Source organism: Micromys minutus (genome assembly GCF_963924665.1).
Source record: "Micromys minutus genome assembly, chromosome: 14".
NCBI lineage: Eukaryota > Metazoa > Chordata > Mammalia > Rodentia > Muridae > Micromys > Micromys minutus.
Window position 1 is genome coordinate 10,254,931 of NC_137983.1, and position 19,758 is coordinate 10,274,688.

The 19,758-nt window shown below is 43.5% G+C and overlaps 1 protein-coding gene across 5 annotated transcripts in view; it reads left to right on the forward strand.

Annotated features, from left to right (window-relative positions):
• Positions 1 to 19,758, forward strand: part of PALLD (palladin, cytoskeletal associated protein) — a 375,798-nt gene that overhangs the window by 284,741 nt on the left and 71,299 nt on the right. Inside the window, exon 1 of one of the 5 annotated variants that reach the window (XM_080928554.1) lies at positions 18,188 to 18,325. The exons of the other annotated variants lie outside the window; for them this stretch is intronic. The gene's annotated coding sequence lies outside the window, so the exon portion shown is untranslated. Of the gene's footprint in view, positions 1 to 18,187; positions 18,326 to 19,758 lie in introns of those variants that run through there. 5 annotated transcript variants of the gene reach the window in all.

Below are 19,758 nucleotides of genomic sequence, written 5' to 3' on the forward strand. Positions count from 1 at the left end.
TCAGAGTCAAATCTGAGGAGCCCGCTTCCAGTTATTTTCCTTTACTTGATGTTTTTAGGATGGGGAGTGTCTGTGTGTGTGTGTGTGTGTGTGTGTGTGTGTGTGTGTGTGTGTGTGTTTGTGTGTGTGTGTGTGTGTTTGTGTGTGTGTGTGTGTTTGTGTGTGTGTGTGTGTGTTAGTGTTTATTTTCATATTTAAAACAAATGTGGGGAAGCATATGGCAACCATTTTCTCTCTCCTTTTTTTCCTCCATCAAAACCTGGAATATAAATTAGAAAATTGGAGACTTTCTAAACAGGCATGGAAATTAGAACGTGAATTAAATGTTGTACTGTTTCCCATCCCTGGTTCCCTTCTCGCTTCCTGTATTCCTCCCCCTTCCTAGCCTCCTCGTTACCCTTCCTCCTTCCTCCCCTTCCCCTTCTTCTGGTTAGAGACTCCCACCCAACCTGGTCTCACCAGCCCAGATGTCTGTCTCTCTGAAAACATGCCCAGCAGTGTGAGAGGCCTCTCCAAAGGCTAGTGACAGTGCAAACACTAGCATGGGAATATGTGTCATCCCAGGGGCTCCTTAAGTATGGATTTTTTTTTTTTCTTTTGGAAAAAAGCAATCCTTGTGAGAAAATTAATCTTGGTATATTTCTGATCTCATGTTTGAAGACCCAAATAATATCCCACTCCCCACCTCCCATAACTATACGACCTAAGCCCAGCTGAAGCTGACGTGAGATGGTATAGAGACACTACTATGGCTTTGCGAGCATCCTAGCTATGTCATGCCCAACCTTTTACTGAGAACCCGGGGACAGTAGAAGGAAACCGTGAGAACCTTCTTCTGCTTCTGAGCAAAGCAACAGTAACGTGCAGGAAACGGGATGAGCTCAGCCGGAGACGTTTGAAAGCTGCCGTGGCAACATTGCCATGAGAACCGAGAACTGCTCACCTCTGTTCCGTCTTGTGAAGCTCCCAGTGTCCTGGAGTCATCCTAAGCCCAGGGCAAGATGGGGACAGGTCAGGGACAGGCACAGAAGAAACAGAGAGCAGCATGAGATGAAGGAACAGGAGATAGTTTCCAGTCTGTCCTTCTGGGGTTTGCTAGCGTTTATCAATTATTCACAAGGATTGAGACTGGTGACTGTGTTCAATATTTCAACATACTTTCAATCATTTCTGTTATTATCGCTATCCTTGTGAGTCTCGGGCGTTTTACAGTGTAGCTTATGGGTTAGCTTGTTTAGGTTTTATAACTTATGAAACTTGTGAATTTTTAACCTCCCCCCCCCCGTGTGTGTTTGTGTGTGTACATGCATATGTGCACTGAGATGAGACAAGGTTTCATTGTGTAGCCCTAGCTGGCCTGGAACTTGCTATGTAGACTAGGCTGTACTCAAACACAGAGCTGAGCTTGCCTCGGCTTCCCAGGAACTGGGATGAAAAGTGCAGAAAAAATACATATGCACTGCCCACAGCCCAGAATGGTTTGAGTCTTCTCCCAACGAGAGCTCACCCAAGCCAGTCTAAACGTATCCTACATAAAGAAGGGCAACACAACCACACACTGAAAATTTGGTAAGCCAGTCGCTTCTTCCAGATCACTCCCCATGGTAAACACAATGGTATCAGGACAGGAGAAGTGTGCTTTCTGTACAGTTCATGCAATGACCGAACCCGTAGCTTTAAGTGTTGGTAGCCCAAAGCCTAGCAAATAACAAAGCTTCAAGAACTAAGACAATGGACAAAGGAAGAAAAAGGACCATTATTGGTGGCTAAATATGAAATAATATCAAGATTTAGGATAGCCTGTATATTTTTGTTACTAGCCTCTGGAAGTAAACTCCTTTTTTTTTTTTTTTTTTTTTTTTTTTTTTTTTTGACCATGCATTGGGAACAAACTGTGGATATTTAATCACATAAAAGTACCTTCTAGAAAAAAAAATGCTCCTTAATTTTTCGGTTGAGTTACACTGGGGCTCATCGGGAAAGGATTAAAACCTTGAAAACTGCTTTGTTTAGCTTATTCTTTCAGGTTCCCCTTTGCAGTGCGGATGATGTGTTTATTTGACATAATAAATACCACCGGCCACTTTGTTCCAAGAACCAAAAGGCTGTGTGCTTGCTTGAGAGGAATGTCTCAGTTGTTTATACGTAAGGAAACACTACTCCGTTTTATTGGATAAGGCTGTGGCAGCTTCTTTCTTAAATAGGGAAAGCAGAGAGGGAAGCTTTTTCCATACACATCCACGCTGAGAGGCCAGAGAGGATTCTTCCACGCTTCAGATGCCTGGCTGTTCTCAACCCTAGAGAGCCAGGAGGACAGGATTCATTGGAAATGTGTCTCCTTCCTTTAGGAGGACAGGCCTTAACTTTATGTTTTGGCATAGCCGCTTAGGCCTGTGCTACACATTTTCTTAAAGTATTAGTTGGAACATTTGGCATGGAGAAAGTTGGAAACCAAACCAAATCACACTCTGTCAGCCAAAGCTAAGTGGCAGGGTCCTGGCATTAACCTTTAATTAAGCAGCCTGGGCTGGGGAGAAGGATTGAGGGTTTGGGGGTTATTTTAGGGTTTATTTGGGGTTGGTTTCCTTAAATGTGCACATTATTATACAAGGATAGCAGCTGTGTGACATACACACTTTGGGGTGAATTCCTGGACTGCTGCAGAGCCTCCCAAACTCTCTCTTTCCTTCTGATTTGCAGAAGGTACTCCTTAAATGGGCATAACTGGTGGCTGATTGGCTAATGAACTTCAGAGAAGGCTGAGTCAGAGCAAACAGTGGGAGCCAGCTTTGTGTGTGTGTGTGTGTGTGTGTGTGTGTGTGTGTGTGAAGGGGGGCAGTGGGCAAGGGGCGGGGATGAAGGCAGTCTGCAAACTTAGCAGAATGTTTGAACAAGACAAAGAGCAGTTCCAGCGACCAAATAAGGAAGTCGATGCTGAAGTCTTTCAGAATAGCAGTGTGTCAAAGTGGAGGCAGTCTGGGCCAGCGAAAGACGCAAGGCTGCAAGGCAAAGGAATGTCTTCTTTTCTCTCTCTTGGACAAGGTCTACAGGGAATGCATCTGTGGTCTTTAAGCGGGAATGAAACATAGAAACACAGACTGTCTAGCCTTTTCTGTCAGTATTTTGTAGATAACTGCAGACATGCTTAGACACTCTTAGAAAGTGCTGGAGTAATGAACAATATCTTGTAGAACACACAGACACACAAAAAACACAGATGAATACCAGGAAACTCCGTGGGCCCCTCTGTCTGTAATTGGTGAAACTTTGTAACTGACAATGACTGAGGTTTCGAAGACAACAAAAGTATCTTGAAAACCGATTTTTAACCTGTCTTAAGCCTTGACTTTAGAAACAATCTTAACCTCTGAGTCAGGTATTCACTATTTACTACCTGTTCCTTACTGTGTCTAGTTTAAATATGCAAATTGTTCCTGAAGTTGTTTAAAGAAACCTTCATCATCCTTCTTCAAAGTTCCACCTCCCAAAGCGGCAGCGTCAGTGACAGTCAGATGACAGTAATATGAGTTCAGTATTTTTTCTACATCATGGTTTACACAGGATATGGTTTGTGAAGAAGAGTTTCAAGTACACCTAAGCTTCATGAGAAATGCCATCTGATCTGTTCTGTGTTGCTGTCACTGTTTGATGCCACAAACCCAAAATTGCTTTTCTGTTAACAAAGATACCTATATGTGTGGACACAGCTAATGAGAAATAGAAGACATTGATCCTGAGTCGGCTTTTTCAAAATCTCCAGTGAAGCTAAATCCGATGACAGCTCTAAGTTAGGCCAGAGAACAGACCTGTTCTTCTCCCCAGTCCAGATACACAGCAGGACTACCCACACCTGAATCAGAACGTACTACTATCTAATAGAAACTAGAAGGAGTCTGAGCACAGACCTGAGAGACGGGCAATAAACAGACCGATACCATTAGGTGACTGTATCATGCCCAGCACATCCTGGGTTCAGATATATCTGTCCTTCACTGTAAACATAAGCGCCACTTGGTGCCATCTGACCCTCTCTTCTGCAATATACAAAGCACCGTGCCCATCTCACGGCCAGAGACTCGAAAATGGAAATTAGACAGTTATCTCTTTTCAGTGGTGAACTGCAGCCTAGAAATGCTTCATAAACTGACTCAGTTTTTAAAAACAAACAACAGTGAACACAACCAGCGGGGTGGCTGAAGAGGCTGCTCAGTGAGTAAGAGCTCTGGCTACATTTCTAGAGGACCTGTGTTCAACAACAGGGCGATTTAAAGATATTGGAACTCCAGTTCTAGAGGCTCCAATATCGTATGACCTCTGTGGGCATGCATGCATATGCACAGGCATATGGGCACCAAAAACATATATTCAGGCAAGATACCCATTCAGGCAAAATACCTTTATTTTTTAAATTAAAAAAAAACCAAAAAAACAAAAAACAAAAAACAAAACAACCTAGTAATAGAGGTCAAGAAAACACATGTAAAGCCATACTTCCAAAGACACACTTCCACCACACCCACTCTTTCAAGGCCACACCCCCTCAAACAAGGCCATACCCCCTCTAGCAAGGCCACACCCCCCCTAACAAGGCCACACACCCCTAACAAGGCCACACCTATATGGATGAGCCTATGGGAACCATTATCACTCAAATGACCACAGAAGGTCTCTTACCACCTGGAATTTACCAAGTTGGCTAGGCTGGCTGGTGGTCATCAAGCCCCAGAGATGCATTCACCTGTCTCTGCCTCCCCAGTACTGGGATAACAAGTACATATCTGGGTATTTTATGTGGGTTCTGGGGGTTTAATTCAGTTTTTTACCAACTGAGACATATTTCTTAAACCACTATCTCCCTTGCACTGAGGAAATAACTCAAAAGAGGGAAAATGGAAACGTCTAAAAATATTTAATATAACACATTTTTAAAAATCAATAGTCTAAGTTATAGCTAACTTCCTTGTTTTAATTAATGGAGTGTTATATAGCAACTAAGATTAGTACTGATTAATACTATGAAGGCAAAAATATTTATAATCCATGGTATAATTCTCCAAGGTGTCTTGTAAAGTTATATACTATTGGAATCAGTGCTCCAAAGATCTGGATGGGGCAAGGGATGAAGAAGGTTGAGGTGCTAGTGTGTTATGCTTAAGGATATATTTTTGTTGTCTTTATTTGAAGGATTTCCCAGCACCTCCTTTTTTTCAAAGGCAATAAAAAGGCTAATAAATAAGAAGCAATTTCCAGAAGAGGAAAGATCCCTGACTTCAGAGTTTATCTGTCCAGAAAATATAAACCAAAAAGTTGTGGTTAAATGATATTAAAATGCACAATCACTCATGGAATGGCTTTGCCTTCTGACCTGGTGGGCCACTTTTAGGCAATAGCACAGCCAGCTGTACACTGAGGAAAAACATAGTCACAAAGCAATGGAGCTGCAGAGGCTTGGTAACCTGTATCTGGGATTCTCTGATAAAGCCCTGAACCATGGGAAGTATTGGAGATGGTCAGGGTGGAGAGAGTACTAAGCAGGTCTGAAGGTCCAGTGTCTTAGTTAGGGTTTTACTGCTGTGAAGGTACCATGACCAATGCAAGTCTTATAAAGGACAGCATTTAATTGGGGCTGGCTTACAGGTTCAGAGGTTCAGTCTATCATCATCAAGGCATGGCAGCATTCAGGCAGGCATGGTGTAGGCAGAAAGGAGAGTTCTATATCTTCACTTGAAGGTTGGTAGCAAAATACTGGCTTTCAGGCAGCTAGGCTGAGGGTCTTAGAGCCCATGCCCACAGTGACACACCTATTACAGCAGAGCCACACCTTCTAATCCTGCCACTCCCTGGGCTGAGCCTATACAAACCTATCCATCTCCTCCTTGACACCAAGATCCTAGAATTCTAGACTCAGAGGGAGCCAAGCATTTAATCTTAAAGAACAAAATTCACTTAATATTATAGTTGGGTAATAATATTGAGTAATAATATTATCAGTTTGGATAATTTCTTTGCTATAAAAGATAGAAAGACTTCCATAGGACTAGGAAGGAATTTATGTAAATTGGCCATTCGAATCATTCCACTTCCAAAGGAAAATTAATCAACATAAAATAGTATATGTGTCATTAGAATATCCAGGTGTCAAAAAGCCAAAGAAAAGTCTGAAAACAACATGTGTATCTCCGTGGGATTCCCCGTGATGGGTTATAAAATCTAGCAATTATAGAGCATGTGATGTAATTTCCATCAGCCTCTTAAGGTGCAGTCAACTGAAAGCAATCCAGGCCTGGGAAGGAGACTGGTAAAGTACTTGCCACTCAAGTGTAAGAATCTAAATTGTTAAGTGTCCCTCCTCTCCCAAAAAATAAGTGCCCATAATTTCACTGCAAAAGAGTAGAGACAAGTGGATCTCTGGGGTGCCAACCAGCCAATATAGCCTAATTCTAGCCTTGGGAGGGGTGGAGGCAGGGCTCTGTCTCAAAGTAAAGGTATGGGCATAGAAAGATGTCTTAGCAGTTGAAAGCACTTGCTACTCTCCAGAGGACCTGAGCTGAGTTCCTAGCACCAACATCAAGCACCTCACAATGTCCTGTAACTCAAGCTCCAGGGAATGAGACTCTCTTCTGTCCTTTAAGTGAACTCACAAACAGAGAAACAGACAAATAAAATGATCAATATATATTTTAAAAATGTTACTCTGGTCACTATACTCTTTCCCATACACACACACACACACACACACACACACACAGAGAGAGAGAGAGAGAGAGAGAGAGAGAGAGAGAGAGAGAGAGAGAGAGAGAGAGAGAAACAAAGAAGGAAGCAAGCAAGTAAGCTAAGTCCCAGGACCAGTGGGTCGTACAAGCTCTCACAGGGAATTAATGGCGGAGCAGGAGCCCTTGCTGAACACAATATTTAAATCACTAGTGGGTGTTTTTCTCTCCCATCTCTGCTCACTGCCCTTCCCTTCTGTGGTGAACTTAAACAGTGTTTCCACCCATCTTACTTGAACAAACCAAGAATTTGGAGGCACTTTAGCTGGCTCATATAATTGACTTAGACCAGGCAACACTTTTGCCAGTTTGCCTCTCCTGTTATTTAGAATATCAAGTCCATGTTTGGTTGGCATTGTCACATTCCCAGTAATAACAGCAGAGACAGGGGTAAAACTCCTTACCAGCTGCACTGGGCTCCCCCATGTTTCCTTTCATTCCTGCAGCAATCCATGAAGCATGCAGTAGAATTGTGTGTGTTTCACCATGTGGTGAGACTTATATTCAGAGAAATTAAGCAACTTGCCCAGAGTCAAACACTTGCCAAGGAGGGACCCTGGGACTCAGAGCCAAAGCCTGAGCCTGGACATGAATGGAATTCATACAGGACATGAAAGTGTCCAAGTAGATTATAATTCTCCCAGGAACAACCAGAGGCTTGTGGAAGAATGTCTAGTTTCAGGAAATACAATGATGGATTTCTTTCACAAAATCAGGTAGCCAAGTGACAACTTGTCTGTCTCAAAATGAGAGTGGTCATTTTAGGACAGCTCCAAAAAGTGCCTGCATACATAAGAACTGACAAGGTAGACAGATAAATTTTGAGATATTATACACAGTATCAGTGAAGGATCTATGGCTATCTTATTTGTTAATTAAATAAAGATCTTCAAAAGAATTAAATAACTAATGTTTCTTTACTTTTGGGGGACATTGTATGAGTTCTGCCACATCTATAGGAAAGGATTTGGCCAATCAAATGCTCTGTTTGTTCACAACAGCCAAGCTGCAAATGAAGAGATCATAATACTCTGCCTGTCCCTCTGGAGTGTAGTGTCACTTAGAATGAAGGTGAAGACCAAGCTCGCAGCCTTCATGTGGGTCTGTCAGTCTTGCTCTTAATGCAATTAAGCCTCAAAATAAAGGGACAATTTGAAGCAAGTACCTTAGCCTATCACCCAGCCATCCCTCCCCCCACATTATTGAAATGATAAAACAAATAGCTTCACAATAAGTTAAACTATCCACTTTAACTTTTTTGTTATAACTAAATAGTACAACAGGTAAAAATAAAAGTTGCAAGTTCATCTAGTGAATCGAGTTAGGTATATACTTATTCTCTGTCTCTCTATCCTTATATCCATGTGGCTTAAGGGGTTTGGCCCCTCCACCCCATGCAAAAGTGTATGTATGTGTATGTGAATGTGAATGTGTATATGTATATAAGTGAAATGTGTATATATAATATGTATATATGTAATATATGTGTATATATATATATATATATATGTTTTTAAATCGCCACAAAGAGAAATTCAAAGGGTAAAACAAAGGTAAATATACAAAGAAGATTTTAGCACTTTCCTACAGCTCTCCATGGATTGTTCTTGAAGACCCTAGCTCTGTCTAACACTTCAACACCCACCTGAAGAATTGCTGTGAGCCTTTCACCAGATCAGAATGGGATGGCCTTGAGCCTGGTCCTAAGGACCATCTAGCTGAAAAGATGGATAAGGATCACACTATCCTTCGCTTCCACTGAAGCTGTAACACATGAAAATAATGGACTTGTCCTCAAGACCCCATTTCCTATGGCTGGAGAGATGGCTCAGAGGTTAAAAGCACTGCATGCTCTGCCAGAGGTTCTGAGTTCAATTCCCAGCAACCACGTGGTGGCTCACAACCATCTGTAATGAGATCTGATGTCCTGTTCTGCTGTACAGGCACACATGCAAGGAGAACACTGTATACACAATAAATAAATAAATACATTAATTAATTTAAAAAAAAAGACTTGAGTCACTATTCCTGGCTTCTATCTAAAAACCAAACAAACAAACAAAAAGTTTGTAGATGAACTAAGTTTAGAACTTATTTTTACCATATCCAGAGTTTTGTTTTGTTTTTTATTTTGTCCAGTGGTAAAATATTCCCTTTCATCCCAAGTAAGTTGGGATTGCAGAAGAAATCTTTGGGTATTTAAAGAGCGAACAGTAGAACTGTGTTCAGAGGCAGTCCATGGTGCAGGGTCAATGGAAGATTCCAGGAGAGGCGGGTGGAAGAGTGGGTGACCCAGGAAAGCATCAGAAGCTGCAGGCTAAATTACACTCACACATGCTCTTGTTGTGGCCTTCAGCATGATGCTCTCTCATTCTTCAGATTCAAAGTTCTGGCTTCTCGGTGCTGCAGGGATTTCTAGTAAGCCTTTTATGGATATCCAAATGAATTAACCATTGTGTCTCACCTACGCCCCAGTAATTCACTTTCAGTGGGCAGCTTTATCTCCCCAGATGTGCAAATTGTTCACAAGGGAGTCATGAGCAATTAATGTCCAAATGAACGAACAACTGCAAAGCACCTGTTGTTCGCCGCTGATTGTTGTCTCCTCGCTTAGAGTGTAAAGAGCCTGAGAACACACGGCCATGTTTTCTTCCTTTAAGATGAAGGGACACCTACTGGTTTAGATTCACATAGAAAACAATGATGAATAGAGAATAGACAGCGGGGCTTGTCTTTACACCCAGTGAAAGGAGGTGTCAGAGTTCAGACAGACATCCGATACCTGAGGTTAGGGCTGCACTGTGCGCCCATGGGCCTTAGGTACTTTGATCTTGTAGACTCTTTTTACTGCTGAAGTTTTAGAATTACACGTGCTAACTGAGTGGATATGAAAACACACGTAGCCAAGTTAGAAGCAGTATGCTACGGGCATTAGTGTTCTGTTCATTTATACTTTTTTGAGTTTAAACATGATTGATCTTGTCATACAAAGTGTAGTGAACGCTTATCACCGTATCTGCTGTATAACATGTATTAACTTACATGTTCTAAGATGACAAACATGGGTACTTCCTGCAACCACAGCTGGCTTTGTCTCTTTTCCCACCTAGCATAACAAAGAACATTGTGAACTCCTTATAACATTTTTTTCTTTGACTTTTTCTAATGCTTCTTACTTTACTTCATTGAGCAGAGAAGTCTCTATCTCAAGGGATGCTAGAGTGCTAGGAAAACCAGTGGGCACCCTATCTCAAGGGATGCTAGAGTGCTAGGAAAACCAGTGGGCACCTTATTGACCATCAGTTCCACTCATACTCATGATAATAATGGATGTGACCTTTTCCAAAAATTAATTCTTCTAGGATGGTGAAAATATTCCTATGTTCTCTAAAACACAGCCAACATGAAGGATCAGATTCTGACCAGGTCTCTTTTTTATTGCTAGGCTACAGAGCTTTATTGAGTGTCTATAGAAGACATATAAACAAGGAAACAATGACACAAGAGTTATGTCAAGCTTCTACTTGCACCGCCCACCATGACGGTGGAACAATAATGTCCCTACCTCCAAGCTAATGAGCAAATTGTAACAATCAGCTAAACCAGGAATGGGCAGTAAAGTGACCTCTAATGAGGCCTTCTGCTGAAACTAAAAATAATTTACAGAGAGGCCAGTATTTAACGAGGCAGGACTCGACTGAGTCTTTATTTGAGGTTGCTGTCATTTCTTTTTCCTTGGGTTGAAAATGTGGCTTTCCAAATCTGACTTCATCAAATCTGTTTGTAAATCACAGTTTGAAAGCATGGCCTTCTGAACTCACTTCTCTCCAGTTCTTTCTTTCTTCCTTTTGTCATACACATCCCATTATGATCAATGACATACTAAAAATGTAAGTGGCTCTTTGGGAATGTCCATAGTCCACTAGGTTCCTTTAGCATAATGGATTGAACCCAACGTTAACTTAAACAATCTTGGGATGGAAGCCTGTTGTGATAGAAGACAGACTCAGCTTCCTCAGAATTAGTTAACTCTGCCAAGGCTACTGAAAGCAAGAATAACTGTCTTTTGGGGAACAATGCAAATATTCCTTATGTTTGTGGAAATCTCAGGTATAGCTCTGGACTTCCTTTATTTGAAATCTAGTGATTCTTTGTGTAACAGTGACCTGGGATACTTCACTTAATGGCCTCATAATGGGCAAAAACAAAACAAAACAAAACAAAAACCAATAATATTAAGTTGGCTATTTATTAGCCATATAAATTATATATTAAACAAGTCCATTCTTTTCATTATAGACACACCCAATATTTTTTTTCTTTTGGGCTTAGGGTCTATATTCAGAAAAATTTCCATTCTAAAATATACCCATTAAATTTTTCATTTTAAAAGAAAAAAAAGTTATTAAAATATTTGACATCCTCTTACAAAGTTTAGGTTTGTATATTTTATTTTGAAAAAAAAAAAAAAAACCACAGTCTATATAATAGCCTCAATAGTTCTTTTAGCAGATGAAACCGTTGCCCAAAACTATTTGCTAGCACCTAACCCAATGAGAACTCTAAAGAGAAAAATAACATATTCTCAAAAAAAATAGAGCCCTATTACTCTGACCCAGAAGATTGGTTTGCTGTGGAAAGGAAAGAACACCAAGACGAGACTCCAGAAGGGTTGGACAAGAGGCTAAGCATTTAGTTTGTTGGCTGTTGCTCTAATGGAACACAGCAGAGTAGGTGACTTACACAGTAAAGAGAGTGATTTTCACAGTTATAGGGGTTAGGTCATCTGAGGCCAGGCCTGGCATCTCATGTGGGCCATCTTGCTAGATCATTGGTGGGAAGTGGAAGGACGAAGAAATCCATGCATGTGTGTGTGTGTGTGCATGTGGATGGGGGTGTAGCAATCTCAGCAGGAACCCATTCCTAGGATAATAACATTAAATCCACTTGTCCTACCCTCATGGCCTAAGCTCCTCCGAGTATGTTCAGCTCTCACCTGTGTTCAGAGAGAAATTAAGTTTCCAATCATGCTTTCATGCTTCTTAAATGCATGAAAGGGAGGACATGCACTCAAACCACAGTAGGCTTAAAGGAACTCAGGTTAGCCCAAGTCAGAGAAAATAAATGGATTCCTTCCTTCCCACGAACACAGGCCTCATGTGACGCCCATGGAGTCCCTGTTTACTCTTGCACTCCATTGTCTGGCAACAGGCGCTCCGCACCCATTCCTGCTCCTTTGTTTTACTCTGTTTCTGAGAGAAGCAATGGAATGATATGGGTGTTCTCTACGTTCCCAAAGGAATTTCTATGATGTAAGATTCCATGTGACAGTATCGTCAGAGGTAATTGTAGCATGAGAAACAACTAAGAAAGTTGTGTAGCACCTAGCCAATAACCACCATGTACTGTCACCAGAAAAACAGAAAGAGTGTTATTGGAAACTCTTTCTTCAGACTTGTCTTTCTGTCAGCCACAGAGAGTGTTTTAATTGTGTAGGATCAAGCTAACAAGTCATCTGCTTTAACACTGACCCAGGAGAGTGTCACATGAAAAGGCCAGTTTCTACTTTACCACTGTTCCTCTTCAGTAATGCCCACGGGATCCGTGGAGGATCCCACTGGAGCCAGCAGAACACCTTTCATTTGGAAGTGGTTTCTCCGTTGTGAGTCAGACCCATCATTGGCCCAATCAGGATCAGTCTCAACTATTTCAGGTCACGGAGACAGTGCGACCCATAGTCAAACTGTGCTATAATAAATTGTTGATTTACCATCAGAGTCAGTAGTGTCCTAGGATAGCTAATGAGTTTTCCATACACATGCCCTTTCCTTCTTAAGGATGTAGTCCCTGGAATCTGAGCTCTAGAATTCATGCTATCTGCCATGAGAGAATACTTATCAAGTGACTGGTACTGTGCCCTTTGGAGTGATAACTCAAGACAACTTCTTTTTACTCTATTCCTTACTATATTCGACTTTGGTTTTGCTTTTGTTTTGCTTTTGCTTTTTTTTTTAGTTTTTAAGGTTTTTAATGGGATAGGGATATAGGTCAGTATCATCATTAGAACCTCTCACCCTCCTCCAAAGCTTAGAGGTTGGGGAAGGCTGCAGTGACATTGTCTTCTGGATACTACGATAGGGCTATTGTGAATGAACCTGGAGTAGCTGAGGTTACCTGCATAACCTGTGCAAGTCAAGCTGATCAGCATTGCAGTGTCATGAGCCATTGGCAGTTGATGGCCTCTGTGGGAGGGAGGGTAGGTTTTCTTCGGGGATGTGGTTCCTGGTAGGTTGCCGTGGTCCACTGGATGGCCCCACACATGTAGGACAGTACTAATTGGACTCAGTGGGTTGAAAAAAGAAGTCAGAAAGCTGAAAGGGAGATAAGGTGGGAGCGATCTAGAAGGAGTTTGGTGGGCCGGGTAGATGTGATCAAAATATATTATGTCCATGTATGAAATGTATAATTAAAGAGGAGATCAGCCGCCAGCCGACCCAGTTAAAAACAACAAACTGCTTCCCAAACTGCTAGAGTAAAAGTAGAAACCTGCTCCCAGCATGCACACCCTATCCTGGTAGGTCCCCGTGTTAGACACACCTTGGCCAACAGCTCCTGGCCTACCCTCGTGGGAAAACGGAGCTTCGTGAACTCAAAGCCGCTGCAGCAGCCTAACACTGATTAACCTTACAGTCCATCTCTAGATCTGCCCTTACAGGACATGACTCTGCTACCCATTCTCCCTCTGCCGTCTCCTCCCAAGTGGTCACTGCAGTTCTCCGGGGTCACTGCGAAGGTTCAGGCTTAGCTTTACCAAGAACTCGGTCTTCTCTCCGTGTCTGCAGGATCTTCCTTTGTATTCTGTGCGGCAGATCTGCTGTTCGCTGAGCTCCCTCTGACGCAGTGCGCCAAGTCTGCTGTCACTCACGCCAACAGCCCTCCCACCGTTCTTTGCTTTCTCTTGCTTAGGCAAAAGTAAAAACTGTATAGAACAGAGTCAGAAAGATGTCTGGGCCAGCGACTAGGCTCGTTTGTTTTTATACTGAAGAATGAATTATCCTCAGAGATTTTCTGTCAACCCCCTCTCCCAACAGTCTGAGGATTCATTATTCACAGGGTTTATTCTTCCTAGAAAGCCCACTTTAAAAAAAATTTTTTTACAATAATTGGTAGATGTTAATATGAAACTGAATGTGATTCTTCTAAAATACTATATTTCATTACAGAGTCCAAGTTCAAAGTGGCCAAAGATTTTTTTTTTTTTTTTTTTTTTTTTTGAGTGCTTTTTTTTTTTTTTGAGTTGAAAGAATGGATCTTGAAGGTTTTTTATATGAACTTATCATCAGTGGCATGAGCAGCTGGTGGGTTGTGTGTCAGTAGCTGGTGTGTGTACGCGAGTATATGAGTGTTACTTCATGTGGAGATCAAAGAACAAAACTCATGAGTTGGTGGGTCCTGGGGTTGAACTCAGGTTGTTTGGATTGCAAGTGTTTTTCCCTACGAAGTCATCTCAGCAGCCTTAAGAGTAGATCCTAGACAGTCTACACTCAGAAATAGTTCCTAAAAATAGCATCAGTTGGAACCAAGATCAGTTAAAAAAAAAAAATCTATAATGGACCCACAGTTTTCTTCGACTTTTGATTGCTGCCCATGCTTGGAATTCCTGAGAGAGGCAGCGGCCGCCGATAAGAGCAGCCACCAGCCAATATCTCATCCTTGACAACAACAGTGGGCGCTAACTGATATCAAAGCCAATCGTGATGCTGAGTCAGTAACAGAACATCTGGCTTTGTGCATTATCCACCACACTAGGGAAGTAGTCAAGGCCTCCTCTTGTGCTACGTGTGATGTCTTGGAAGCCAAAGGTCCAAGAAAAGCCGGCCCTGTGGGAATTTTAATTAAAATTGTATGTTTAGCAAATGGTCACAAGTACCTCAACATTCTTTTTGTTATTATGTGTAAATGAAAATAGGAAATATTTGTTGCAAGGACACAGATGTTGACCATAAGTGTTAGGTTGGAAAAGCTTGGCTAGGCAGTATAGACCTGTGCTCTCATTGGCGGGTGATGCTAACCAGACATTTTCTTGGCTCCATGACAGTTTGTGCTTCTGTAAAAGGCTCTGCGTGGAGACGGGTGACACAGTACTTGCCAGTGGCATTAGTATGTGTGAGAGGTGGGGATGGGACAAGGGCTGGAGATGGTGGCTTACGGGCCATGAGCATTTATTGCTCTGGCAGAGGGGCAGAGTTTGTTTCCAGCACCACATCTGGCAGCTCACAACTGCCTGGAACTCCAGCTTGAGGCAGTGCAATTCCTGATTCTTTCTTCTGGCTTTGATGGGCACCTGTAAGTGGTGTACTCTCTCTCTCTCTCTCTCTCTCTCTCTCTCTCTCTCTCTCACACACACACACACACACACACACACACAGAGAGAGAGAGAGAGAGAGAGAGAGAGAGACAGACAGACAGACAGACAGACACGCATGGATGGATGCACACATGCAGGCATCCACATGCAAATAATAAATTTTCAGAGAGGAGAAGGCTGAAGGGAGGAGGAGGAGAGAGAGATGGCTTCACTACCAAGATGGTTTTGCTAAGCGGGTACCATTTATTGTCAGCTCCTCTTCTTAGCCACCCAGTTCACTGTTGTAGTGTGATGGTAATAAGAAAGAAAGGAAGATTGAGCCAGGATTTCCGTCACACATCCCCATCCTCCTCCAACAACCAAAAATCAAGCAGAAGCCTGTCTACAAAATCAAATCTGCATGTTTGAGCCTTAGATTTACAAGCTGAAGCAGTCTGGGCACGAAGCTGGCCAACAGTCTAAAAGGAGATGTGCTTCTAAACATCTCAAGTGGGAAACTTATCAGAGGGAAGATAAGTCCTTTGACTCTCAGGCCTATTTGTTTGCTGCCCATCTCCTTAACTTAAAGCCATGAAGCTTCCGTCTTAACCACCCCTTTCTTCTCTGCTTTTATACTACAAAAGTCACAGGACTTGAAGACCAGCATTTAAACACACACCTGATGATTCCCATACTTACAGAAATAAGAAAGCATCCAAGCCCTACAGTTCAGGATCACATGGCCCCTTTCAGTCTCCCACCCCACCCCCAAGAAAACCCCCACCATCTCCAAGTGATGACCACTGCTTGCCATGAGGGACATTTGACAGGAATATGGACAGACTGCAATTCGAAACGAAAGGCAAAATAACAGGGTGAAATGCTGAATGTCTCAGTCTTTAAACACTTTCCTCCAGGCTAGTGGGGGTGTTGACCTATCACCTTTGCACTGAAAAATAATGAGGCCTGTGTCATGCTGAACATGGTGACGGCCACATATTGTTAGGTTTTAAAAACCAGGCCACAGAGTCATATGTAAACAGTGATCTAATCTATGTTTTAAATATGTGCTTAAACACACACACACAAAAGTCTGGAAAAGTATACTCCAGGGAGTTAGCAATGTTTATCTCTGGGGGTAAATTACGGAGTGGCGTTCGTTTTTGATTTATTGCTTGAATATTTTACAAGCATGTTTTTTTTTCTTTTTTCATTTGGAAAAAAAAATCAATAAAAAGCTATTTGGGAGGAGGAGAAGGGGAAGGGAAGCATCTGCCTTAAGACTGTGAAACAAAGGGCGGCCAGTGGCTTGATACTTAAACACTTTCTGCTGTGCTGGTAACTCCCGGTTCCCAAAGATGATCAAGCCGGGTGCAAACTCCAGTTCCAAGCCACATGAGTCCTTCACTGAACACGTGAAATAAGGACTTTATATGAAATAGATTCGAAATCTAGAAATCCTACTTCAGATACAATATTGAAGGAGCAGGGATAGTTGTCAGAACATTTAAGCCAGTGGTCTAAATTAGGTACTTACTGATACTGTTTCTTGTTTTGTTTTGTTTTAAGATTTATTTATTTTATGTATGAGTACACTGTAGCTGTCTACAGACACCCCAGAAGAGGGCATCGGATCCCATGGCAAATGGTTGTGAGCCATCATGTGGGTGCTGAGAATTGAACTCAGGATCTCTGGAAGAGCAGGCAGTGCTCTTAAGGACTGAGCCATCTCTCCAGACTTACTGATACTTTTTATATGACTATTTTAGAGAAACTGCCAGACCTCTTAGTTGAACTGCAGAAGCCAGGGGCTGATGCCCCAGGCATTGGTTCTTATGTCTGTTTCTCATCCATCCGGTCGTCTACAGAGAGCTTATTGTGGAGAAAAGATTCGGTTCCAACGCTCAAGAAAACACACACTCTAGCAGGATAAGCAGGGTAGAAATGGTTGTGGTGGCTGTGCTGGCCAGATACCAGAGAATTACACACAGACCCAGGCTGCTCTTAGCTAACGTGCTAAAAGAGACATTTGGTCATCTGGATTTATGGCTGAGCCCATAATCTGTCACAGCTTTGGTATAAGGAATTAATTCTGAGCCATCGAGATGGCTCGGTGGGTAGAGGCACTTGCCACCAAGCCTGAGCATCTGAGTTGAATCCTCTGAACCCACGTGGTGGGAGGAGAGAATAGACTTCCACAAGTTGTCCTGTGACACACACACACACACACAAACACACACGCACACAAAGTAAATTTTTAAAAACTTAAATATGGAATCAGCCTATCTTATTTCATTCTTTAAAACACGTCAAGAAAAAAAAATCTCATGTGGATGTTTTAAGCAAGTGACTGACATCCTCCAGTAGTTGATGCCTGAAGACCCAAGGGGGCTGGCCACATAAGGACCAATTGTTTCCAAGACCTTGTAAAAAAAAGAATCTGAGAAACTTTTACCCAGAAGGCTCTCAGATTCAGTAATTCTTTGGTAGCAGAACCCAGCAAGCTACTTAACGGAATCAACAGTACTGCCTTTTCTTCTTTAGAAAAGAATTGTCCGGTGCGCTGTTTTATTTAGAAGCTGCACATTCTGATCCTGCCAGTCTGCCCCAGGGCTGGCCTCTTCCTAACCCCGCCTCCAGCCCAGTGCGATTTCATTTGAGTGTTTCCCTGTTTAGTTTTCACCCCTTTCTCCCAGCACGCCCTGACATGGGATTTTGAGCGTACCTCTCTTTCGTTTGCAAAGGAAAAAATAAAAGAGTCTTAAAAACTGTAAGACAATTGCTATGAATGAGACAATTGCCTATGGTGACTTAGGTTAAATTCTTCCCCAGTTATCAGTTGTGGAAGTTAGATCCGCAGAAGCCCAATTTATAGCTTGGCTTCTCCTAAGAAGAGATTTGCAAGGAGAAAGATGCAAAGGGTGTGGCAAGGCCAAAAGGGGGCGGGCACCCTAACCTGGGGCTGCTCCCTGGGGCCTCAGCCACGCCTCCCTGCCTTGCTCCAGCTGGCTCAGCCCGGCCACCGCTGCCGGACTCTTATTTTGAAGGGCAGCGAGCTAAAGCCCTGGGAGGCTCACTGAGTCAGAGCGGCTTGCGCTATAAAGCCGGGGTACCTGCCCGGCGCAGCCGGAGGAGCCCTCGACACCCACCCTCTTGCTTCGCTGAGAACTGTGATCGGCGAGTGCCAGGCAGAACCGGGAGATTCAAGGTAGGCGTGGGAGTCCTAGTACCGTGGCTGCTGGAAAAAGTTTGAATTAAAGAGCTGACAGTGCAGGGCTGCGGGACAGCCCTTAGGAGCGAGATGAGACAGGCTCGGAACACAGGGCAACGGATCGCTCCTCTCCAGAGCCTCTTCTTCCCGCTAGCGGGATCTTAGTCCTGACCCCTGGAAATTGAGCTCCAGATGGGACTTTTTCATCCTTTCCACCGTTTGGGACTGGAGAAGATGCTTTCGCACCCGGGAGGACCCCCCCCCCCCTGCTTCTCCGGCTTCCCTGACTCCATCCCCCCTCTTAAAGGAGGCACCACTTGGAAAGACCAGAGCTAGAGGGGCTGCCAGAGCTTTGGGAGTGGGAGCTGGGGGTGGGGGTGGGGGATGACCTCATCCTCTGGCTGTCGGTTTTGGTCTTGGAGGAGGGGTCCGCACCTCCCAAGCCCCTCCCCTCCGGGACTTCTCTTTCTCCCCCCTCCTGCCGTGTGTGTGTGTGTGTGTGTGTGTGTGTGTGTGTGTGTGTGTGTGTGTGTGTGTGTGTGTGTGTGGTCTCTGCGCGTCTGTTTCTGTGTGCGTGTCTCTCCTCTTCTTCCTTCCTCCTCCTTCTCCCCCACTCCCTTTCTCTCCTCCCCCTTTTTTTCTCCCCTCTCACACTACGTGTGCAGACGCACCAGGACCACATTCGGTACAGAACCTGGAGGACTTGTGTTGTGCAGCTTCCCCACACCTAGTAGGTGAGAGTTTCAGGCTGCCTCGTGAGTGGCTCTGCTTCTGTGGTGCCCTGGCCTGTCTACGCTTTGTGAGGTTAACTGCACCGGCTTCTCTGAACCACCAGACTCCCCTCCTCTTAGAGGATGTGTGTAGAAACCTGGAGCTCCAGGTCCTGAAGCCCGCCAAAGCTGGAGGGGGTTGGCTTCCCCGCCCTTTGCCCTACTTCACACTACTGTGGCTCTGTCTGGAATGATGAGTTGTCCAGACTCCAGAAGGCCTGTCACACGGAGCTGCAGGATTGAGACTTTTTCCTCTGTCTCTGGGAACTGATTAGAAGGGGCTGTGGCTCTTTGGATGAACTCAACTTTTGCTGCGCTCATCTGGGTCTTATAATAATCGCAGGACTGGACAAGCCAAGCTCACACTGACTGTCTTTAGGAGAACCTTGGGGTGAATGTATATTCCTCAGACTCCAGGGTCTGCAAGTATATATAGTTACAAATCAGCTGAAGAAAGGCAGAGGGACCAGACCCCAGCATCAGAGGTGGGGTTAATAAACAGTGATGCTTTTCTGAAGAAACATCCTTTCCAGATTAGGAACTGCTCCCACCAGCTGGCCATGGGGATGCTCTCTAGTTTCTCCTTGAACTGTCATCTCTGAAAATAAGTAGACAGTTGTGCCCAGCTGCTAGGTTACTTCTGTGGGGTATCAGCAGACA